Source organism: Lipotes vexillifer, unplaced genomic scaffold, assembly GCF_000442215.2.
Source record: "Lipotes vexillifer unplaced genomic scaffold, Lipotes_vexillifer_v1.1 scaffold699, whole genome shotgun sequence".
Lineage (NCBI taxonomy): Eukaryota > Metazoa > Chordata > Mammalia > Artiodactyla > Lipotidae > Lipotes > Lipotes vexillifer.
The window spans coordinates 368,023-378,163 of NW_006788818.1; positions in this window are offsets into that span (position 1 = coordinate 368,023).

A 10,141-nucleotide genomic window follows, 5' to 3' on the forward strand; every position below is an offset into this window, starting at 1 on the left:
GGGGGGGGGGGGAGGCGGAGTATACCTCCCCAGTACATTAAGTACCAGTCCTGCGCTCAGCCTGAATTCTCACTCAGCAAGAGTAATACAATTGCAATTATAGAACTGATTGTTTTGTTCCTTTCTGAGATCAACCTTTCTTCAGAAATTGAGACTGTAATTCATTCTAAGTCTTACAGAGTATTTAAATAGGGAATAACCAACAATTTGAGGGACATCAAGAAAACTGACACAAACATACATCCAGGAATCTTTTATTGGTCACTTGTATGCCAGGTACCAGCATCAGAAAGAAAAAAAGGTGTTTCCACCTCAAAGAGCCCCTTGTCTCTTCATTTGCCTCTTCCTGTAGTGTTTCTCTCCTGAAAAAGAAGTGTACACCAGTATGTTAATAATGCCCCAATTAATCAATGCCACCCAGGTTTTCCTAAGGGCTGGTCTCAGTCCCATATCCGCATTTATCATCCATAGATGTCCACTCAGATTAGGTTTCATCCTGGACCAGTCATAGCCTGAAAAAATACCTTGAGCTGGAATAGAACCACTCTCCCAGGAGAGGGGTGGGTAAGACTCCAAGGTTACCAAAACCAATGAGCATGAGCTCAAGCCATTACTGCATTCACAGTAGTCAGCCCTTGCTGTAAAGACACAGGGCTGTCCCTTCTGCCACATTCTACTCTGCAAGTGTGTTCTTGGCATTTAGCATAGGCAAATCCAGCAGACCAAGTCACACTTGTAAACATTTATTTTTTGTCCTACGGTTATGAAGAGCCAACAAATACAGCACACAAGGCCAGATGTAAATGATATATTACAAAGAAGACTTTTACACACAGACCTGAGTAGCCTTATTATCTACTGGCTACACTGCTTAGGGTGATAACAGTGAAATACTAATGGAAACTGCAAGGAAGTTGTGTGAAAGCTTCTGGCAGACATTCAACTCACCCAACTCTGTAGATCCACAATCACAGAAGAAGACAGCTTTACTGGTAACACATCTTAGGAGGGAAAAAAAAGAACACTTGATCAGGAGTCAAGAAAGCTATGGATAAATCCCTCCCAAATACAGAAATATTAGTCAGCAATCACTATATACCAACTGCCCAGTTTCACATACAGCCTCCCTTTAAGCCTAAGATTATCCCATTTTACAGGGGAGGAGGCAACAAGTTCCAAGAGAATTCAACCTTGTTTGAAACTAGCCCACATGCTATATAAGCAGACACCGTGAGCATAGCTTCAGTACTACTATTCCTCCTCTTACGACCACCAAGACCAAGGTTCAGATCTGATGGGAAAGGGAACCGGAGGGTCAGGCTGTCTTCAACATCCAACTTTACCTTATTCTAAACCATGGCTCCAGCAACAAGCTGGTATTTTCAGATACTTCAGTATCAGGCACTGCCAGTAAAACCTGGGGGCAACCTGCAGAAAAAAAGTGTGGAAGCTCTAAACCAAAAAGTTGATCCATACACAGAAGCTGACTTTTCTGATGGAAACACATGGACTCAGGTGGAAGGCTTCCAGCCCAGGTCCTGAGGTACTATAGGAAAGGCGAGTGGCAGCTGCAGGTATTATGCTGACCTGTGCTGTCAAAGTCTCTCCAAGTTGCTCTTGCATGCAGTTGGAGATCCCATGGCCACAACAAGCCATAGCACTTGGGAACATGCTGTACTGAGCCACTAGGTAGCTCCCAAATTACGTCCCTACAGAAAACCCACCAGGTCCTGAGGCTGCTGTGTTCCATCACTGTCATGACCCCAGTCTTCACTCACCAGTCATCCTGGAACCTTCAATCTGGCACAGCTAAAAGGAGAACACAATTGTCCTGAATGATCTTAATTGTTCCCTTCATTTGGTCTTCAGAACTACGGGTTTTTTTGTGTTTTTTTTTTTTTTGCGGTACGCGGGCCTCTCACTGCTGTGGCCTCTCCTGTCGCGGAGCACAGGCTCCGAACGCGCAGGCTCAGCGGCCATGGCTCACGGGCCCATCTGCTCCGCGGCATGTGGGATCCTCGCGGACCGGGTCACGAACCCGTGTCCTCCGCATCAGCAGGCGGACTCTCAACCACTGCGCCACCAGGAAAGCCCAGAACTACGGTTTTTGACTAGCCTTTGATCCTAAGTACTGATGCCATAAGCTTTTCAGGGCAATGACCCAAAGCACGACCAAGATCTGCACCACCTGCCACGGGATTTTCCCAGTACAGATTATCTAACCCACCCCCATCTACCCCTCCACGCTGATTCTTGGCCTCTGCAAGCTACTTCTCAAAAGCCTTATTCTGTTAACATCTGTTGACACTGATGACCCCATCAGTGGAACATTTCTGCTGGCCTCTGGAAATGTGTCAACTCTAATAAAGGTCTCTGGCTATACCTGAGAAATGGCAGGTACAATGGGAGCTGTCTTTTCCTGAAATGTTGCAGATCAGTTACAGCAAACAGAACAGCGACCGTCAAGGAAAACTGTCACTCTGGGCTCCTTTTTGACCACAGCAGCTATGTGGAAGCAGCTGCAGCTTCGATAAGGGCCACAGGGTAATCCAGGCCACAGGGCAGGCCCAACACTGTGTAGCCCTCAGACTCACCTAAATCCTGTGCATCAGGACTTATCACCAATTCATCTACTGGGACACTCTGGAGACTAAAAAAAGAGAACAAACATCCTACAGGTCCCAATCACCACTTTGTTTTACTATGTGCCAGTGTTTTGTCTCGTTTATCTTCACTGGACCATTTTATCATCCCCATTTTTAATAAGACTTAGACTAAGTTACTTGCCGAAAGTTGTCTATCAATGGAAAAAGTGACAAACCTAGGATTCAAAATAGTATCTGAATGACTAAAGACAGAAAACCTTGTCCTTATACCCACCATGGTGACTTCCTTAACATGTGCTGTGCAGCCAGATAATTTAGATGAAGGCACGGAAGTCACCTGCCGAAGATCACCAAGCAGCTAGCTGTCACAGGCAGATTCAAGGTCTGGCTGACCCCATCACGTGGTCTCCCCCCAAATTAAGCCACTTCAGTCCCAGAACTGCCGTGCACCCGGCGGCCTGCCCTCGTTACTCACCCGTCACACCGGAGCACAAGGCCCTGCGGGCAGAGGCGGGAGCAGGGCGCGGCCCTCACAGGTTCCGGCTCCTTTCACTGCGCATGCGGCCAACGTGGTCTTCCGGACCTTGATCCGACCAGGTCGGCAGGCCAGGGTCCTCCGTGCTGCGCTCAACATCCCGCAACCTCGGGAAGCAGCTCCGGCGAGTGTGGCGGCGGTGGCGCAGAGGCTAAGGCCGGGTACGGCGGAGGATGGGCGTGGACCTTAGCAGAGAACCCGAAGAGCCAAGAGATCAAGGACGCGGTAACCGGAAAAAAAGAAAGCTGCGCGCCGAGAAGGGGTTTATATAGGTCCCGCCCTTCGCGGCAGTGCCTGACAGTTGGAGCTGCGCGCCGCGCAGACTGCTGGGAATTGTAGTTCTTTCGCCACCAGCGCGGGCCGCGTGTCTGGCTCCCAGCCCCAAGCGCGTGCGGGGCGAGACCCTTTTCACCCAGATGGAGAAACCTTGTGGTTTCTTCCGGACCGGAAGAGGTTCCTCCGCCTTCCTTCAGCCTTCAGTGAATGTCCAATACCGGGCACTGGGCTCACAGATACCACTGTGCCATCTGGAGTTCAGTCCGGGGAAGACTTTCGACACCGGAAAGTTAACCGTTAACCCTGTGAGCTGAGAAAGGGCTGCGTTCAGACCGCCGTGGGCACGTGGAGGAGCAGCGACTGAGTGATTTCGGGAAGGAGCTCTGTGAGGTCTTCTCGGAGAGGGATCTTGGGGAGGGCTTCCTTCCCAAAAGTAAGAGGCGACTGATTACAGTACTCGTGAGATGAATGCATTATTTGTTCAAGCCTCATCTGTAACGCTGATAGATAAAAAATTTTATTGAGTGCTTGCTAAGTACACTGTGCTCCATTATCTCAGCTAGTTTTCATTAACCCTGTGTGTGGGTATTATAATTATGCCTTTTTCACACATAAGGAAACTGAGGAATGGATCACACAGCTAGCATGCGAGGTAAGGACTGGAATGCGGAAGTCCACCTCAAACAGCACACTCATAATCACTGTGCCATGTGCACGTTTTGTCCATAGAATGAATAAGCGTCAATATAAAAGCAAGTAGTAATTGTCAAGAGTTAAGCACCTATTCTGTGCGTAATCTGTTCATCAGTTTTCATCCTTACATACACTTTAAAAAGTTTTTATCCTTACTTACACTTTAAGAAGTGTTACTATTATTCCCATTTTGTGGAGAAGGCGACAGACTGTATGAGGGTTAAGAAACTTTCTGATGACTTCCAAATGTGTTTCCGCTTTTCTTCTGAGCTCCAGACTTGATATCCTGCTGCTTCCGTGACATCTACACTTGGATGGCTATTTATTATCAGTAAGTCCTTAGGGTGACCCAGGACCCCTCTTCTAATATCCCACTTCCAATGCATCAGCAAATCCTGTGTTCACCTTTAAGATGCGTCAAGAATCTATTTCTGGACTTCCCTGGTGGTCCAGTGGTTAAGAATCCGCCTGCCAATGCAGGGGACACCGGTTTGGGAGGATCCCACATGCTGCGGAGCAACTAAGCCCGTGAGCCACAACTACTGAGCCCGCGTGCCACAACTACTGAAGCCCGTGCACCTAGAGCCCGAGCTCCGAAACAAGTGAAGCCACTGAAACGAGAAGCCCACGCACTGCAATGAAGAGTAGCCCCCACTCACTGCAACTAGAGAAAGCTTGTGCACAGCAACGATGACCCAACACAGCCATAAATAAATGGGAAAAAAATGAAACTGTAAGTCTCTAAAATAATGAGACTAAGGTTCATTTAGCTCTTATATTTAGATCTATGATACATTTTGAGTTAATTTTTGTGTATCATGTGATGTAGGAATCAAGGTTTGTTTGGTTTTTTATTTATTGCGTATTGCCTATCCAATTGTTCCACCTCCAATTTTGTAAAAGATCATCTTTTGCCATCTAATTGCTTTGGCATCTTTGTTAAAAATCAGTTGACCATGGGCTTCCCTGGTGGTGCAGTGGTTGAGGGTCCGCCTGCCGATGCAGGGGGGACACGGGTTCATGCCCCGGTCCGGGAAGATCCCACGTGCCGCGGAGCGGCTGGGCCCGTGAGCCATGGCCGCTGAGCCTGCGCGTCCGCAGACTGTGCTCCACAGCGGGGGAGGCCGCAGCAGTGGGAGGCCCGCGTACCACAAAAAAAAAAAAAAAAGAAAATTCAGTTGACCATATGTGTAGGTCTGTTTCTGTATTCAGTGCTATACTCTCCTGGTTACTGTAGCTTTTTACTTTGTTCTTCTTTTTCAAAATTGTTTTAGCTATTCAGTCCTTTGCATTTCCATATAAATTTTAGTATCAGCTAATTTAAATTTTTTTAAAAGCCTACTGGATTTTATTTGTATTGCATTGAATCTAGATTAATTTGGGAAGAACTGACATCTTAACCATATTGAATCTTCTGTACAGATGGCTAATAGGCACATGAAAAGAAGCTCAACATTATTGATTATTAGAGAAACGCAAATCAAAATAAGGTATCACACCAGTCAGAATGGCCATCATTAAAAAGGCTAAAAATAACAAATTCTGGAGAGGGTATGGAGAAAAGGGAAACTCCTACAGCATTGGTGGGAATATAAGTTGGTGCAGCCACCATGGAAAACAGTATAGGGGTTCCTTAAAAAACCAGAGTTGCCATATGATCCAGGAATCCCACTCCTGGGCATATATCCAGAGAAAACTGTAATTTGAAAAGACACATGCACCCAATTTTCATAGGAGCACTATTTACAGTAGCCAAGACATGGAAGCAACCTAAATGTGCATCAACAGATGAATGGATAAAGAAGATGTGGTCGAGGGACTTCCTTGGTGGCACAGTGGTTAAGAATCCACCTGCCAATGCCAGGGACACAGGTTCGATCCCTGGTCTGGGAAGATCCCACATGCCGCGGAGCAACTAAGCCATGCACCACAACTACTGAGCCTGCACTCTAGAGCCCTCAAGCCACAATTACTGAGCCCATGTGCTGCAACTACTGAAGCCCATGTGCCTAGAGCCCGTGTTCCACAACAAGAGAAGCCACCACAATGAGAAGCCACAACCGCAACGAAGAGTAGCCCCCGCTTGCCGCAACTAGAGAAAACCTGCGCGCAGCCAAAATAAATTAATAAATTAATTATTTTTTAAAAAACTAAAAAAAAAGATGTGGTCCATATATACAATGGAATACTACTCAGCCATAAAGAATGAAATACTGCCATTGTGCAGTTTATTATGTATCAATTATATAATAAAGATGTAAAAAAAGAAAAAAGTAAGCAAGAGAAAATTCAGATCATGTAATTCACCTGTCCCCAAATCACTGACTTCTCAGCACATTTGGAATAAAAGTTGAAGTCCCCATGATGGCCTCTGAAGCCACAGGTGATTGCTCTCATTGCTCACCACTTGCTCCCCATACATTCAGCTCCCTCTCTCTGGCCTCTGTGCTCTTGGCGCATCCCTTGCCTGCTCCAACCTCAGGGCCTTCACTCTTGCTGTTCTTCCTGCCTGGAACTGTCCTCGCTGTATATCACAGACAACCATGCTGCTCGCTCCCTCTCTTCCCCTGTTTTTCTGTTCAGTTGTCACCTCGGACCACCCTATTTTTTTTTGATGTGGACCATTTTTAAAGTCTTGATTAAACTGGTTACAATATTGCTTCTGTTTTATGATTTGGGTTTTTTTTTCACTGCAAGGACTGTGGGATCTTATCTCCCCAACCAGGGATCAAACCTGCGCCCCCTACATTGGAAGGCAAAATCTTAACCACTGGACCACCAGGGAAATCCCCGGACCACCCTATTTTGACATAGCACCATGCCACCCTTCAAGCTATGGCTTGTTACTTATAACACTTATTGCTCCCTGTCATCACATTTTATATGAGTTTATTTTCTGTCTTCCCCATTACAAGTGAGCTCTTCAAGAAAAGGAATTGTGTATTTTTTTTCCCACTGCTGTATAAGTGCCAAGTATGTAAAAGATGGCCAGCATTTATTGAAATAATTACTAAGTGAATTAATTAATGAATGAATAAAACTTGGCCAAGGCCACATAGCTAGTAAGCATCATTTGGAACTAAAACTAAGATCTGTCTAATGCAAATGTGCACCTGCTACGATACACAGTAACCCCAGAACTACCCTGTGAGGTGGGTGCCATGATTTGCCTCACTTAGCAGAAGGGGGAGCAGGGTTGGAGAAGGGAAATGACTTGCACCCTGCGTCACATAGGGAGTCCGTGGCAAAGTCAGCTGACATCTGGATTCCAGCACCAGATGCAGTCAGGGACAGGCACATGACCCCAACCCGCAGCAGGAACATCTAGGAGAGGAAGTTCAAGGAGTCCGATGCTGACAGCGCACTCTGCCCACATGCTGACTGCAAAGGCTTCTGGGACGTCTGGGTTCAAACTGCCTTTCAAGCTGTTTCATGCCTCTGCCTTTGCCCAGCTGCCCCAGCATGGAGTGCGCTTCCTCTCTGACCTCCCCGGCTCCCACTTGTTCTTGGAGACCCAACTTCAGCTTCACCTTCTCCAAGAGGTCTTCTCTGACCCCGTAGCTCCCTCAGTCCAGCTCTGTTGTGGTGTTTGAATGAATAAATGAGTGAATGAATGAACGAATAGCATTTACCCACTTTTATTCATTCATTCATTCAACCATAAATATTTACCAAGTTCTACTTTGTGCCAAGCACTGAGGATACAGCCACTGGTCCTTGTTCTCAAGAGGTCTGAGCCTAGAAGGGAGAGACAGTGGACAAAAGGGCCTGTGACCTCACTGGCTAGTGAAGTAGGGGTTAGTTACCCTTTGACGAGCAGAAGGGGAGTGTTCCTGGCAGAGGGCTGAGAAGAGGCAAGATGTTCAGCATGGCTGGAGCACCAGTGGTGGGTAAAGAAAGGCGGGGGTGGAATGGGCGGAGGAAGATCTGCACAGCCCTGACGCAAAAACTGTTTTTCCAGCTGAACAGAGCAAGGTGATAAGAACATCCCGATGGAAGAATTAGTGGGGCAGGTGGGAGTGGGGCAGACCCTCCTGGTTTGGGCAGAGCTGGCAGGGCGGGTTCCTTCCCCAACACACATACCCTAGCTGATGCCCCCCCCCCTCCTGGAGGTGCCTTCTCCTGGAGGTGGAGGCAAGCAGAGACTTGGGACCCTTCAGGCTAGTGCAGGTGACCAAAAGCCAGGATTACTAGGAGACCTAACAAAATGTCTTCTCACAGATTTGCTTAGAGTTAGCCACAAGAAAACCTGGGCCTTCCCAGGTCCCCAAACTGTCCAGCCAGAAACAGACTTGGCAGCTAGTCTGTCTTCGTGCTGAGTGATCTTGGGCTGGTTACTTAACTTCTCTGAGCCTCATCTGTAAAAAATACTGGGCAGGGGGGCTTCCCTGGTGGCGCAGTGGTTGAGAGTCCGCCTGCCGATGCAGGGGACACGGGTTCGTGGCCTGGTCCGGGAAGATCCCACATGCCGCGGAGCGGCTGGGCCCGTGAGCCATGGCCGCTGAGCCTGCGCGTCCGGAGCCTGTGCTCCGCAATGGGAGAGGCCACAACAGTGAGAGGCCCGCGTACTGCAAAAAACAAAAAAACAAACAAACAAAAACCACTGGGCAGGGACTTCCCTGGTGGTCCAGTAGTTAAGAATCCGCCTTCCAACACAGGGGACATGGGTTCAATCCCTGGTCGGGGAATTAAGATCCCACATGCCATGGGCAACTAAGCCTGTGCACTCTAGAGCCGGCACGCTGCAACTAGAGAGAAGCCCGCATGCCACAACGAAGACCCAATGCAGCCAAATAAATAAAAGCTAAATATTTAACAACAACAGCAACACTGGGCAGACTAACACCTACTCACAAGGTTGTGTGAGGAGGAAATGTGATGATATGATGGTTTGCATTAGTGAGAGCTGCTTCCCACGGCCAATTTGCCACAAGTTAAACCGGTAACATCCACCCACAGTAGGATAGTGGGATTAAACCAACAGACAAGCTGTTTGGGACCAACCAGAGCTCCAGCCTTTATGTCCTGGGTGTCAAGAAGGCCAGACTGGAAAGAGTGGAGTACATCTTGAATGCAGATGTACCTGCTTTACCCTTGCCCCTAATCCAAGTGGGACCTGACCGCTTAGCCCTGGTCCTTTGGGAATTTGTTTTGCGGTCCCCTTTTGTGACAGAAAGGGGTAATGAAGAGTGAGACAAATCTGGATGTGAGGCCCAGCCCTACTGTGACCTGAGACGAGCCACACATCTGAGCGTCAGTCTCCTCAGCTCTAAAATGGGCACACTCTGGCCTTCTCAAAGGGTTGCTGTCCCAGAGCATAAGGAACTGACCATCTCACCTCATTAATGTTAGCTGTCCAGTCCACAAGCAAACTGCACTCCCTCTGGAATTGCAGTGGTCTGTCTGCTGCCTGTGTGCAAGTCCCTCTCTGGGCCCTGGGGCCCCGCACAGGCAGGAGGGTAGGAAGCAGTGGGTGCTGTTGAACATTGACCCTGAACACTGAACGGGAGGCCCCAGGCCAGGGCCAGTGGGGCTCCAGGAAAGGGGCACCTGGCGGGGAAAGAGCACCTATAAACCAACTTTCTTCAGGGGTGTGTCCGGGTCCAGCAGCAGCAGGGGCCCGGCTGGGGGACTAACAGAGAGTGGGGCTGCAGAGAGAAGCCACCCAACGGATGAATACGGCGGACTCTCTGGCGCTGCTGGTCCCAGGCCAGTGTACGTTTGGTTATCGGTCCTCCCTAGTCTTTCTCCCCACATTATCTAGGTTAATCTCTTCATCCCTGAAGTAAGGGTTATCATCTCCATTTTACAGAGGAGGAAACTGAGGCTCGGAGCAAGGAAGTGACTTGTCCAGGTGTTTCCACAGGGCCCGGTGGTTTCCTCGGGGTCCGGCCCCACCCCCGGGTGCTGAAGACGCCTCAGGTTCTCCAGTCCCGGGTCTGGGTGGCTCAGCGGCCGCCCTGAGGCGGGGGCGGGGCCCTGCGACTGGGCGGGGGCGGGGCCGCATAGTTGGTGGCTGGGCCGCGGGAGG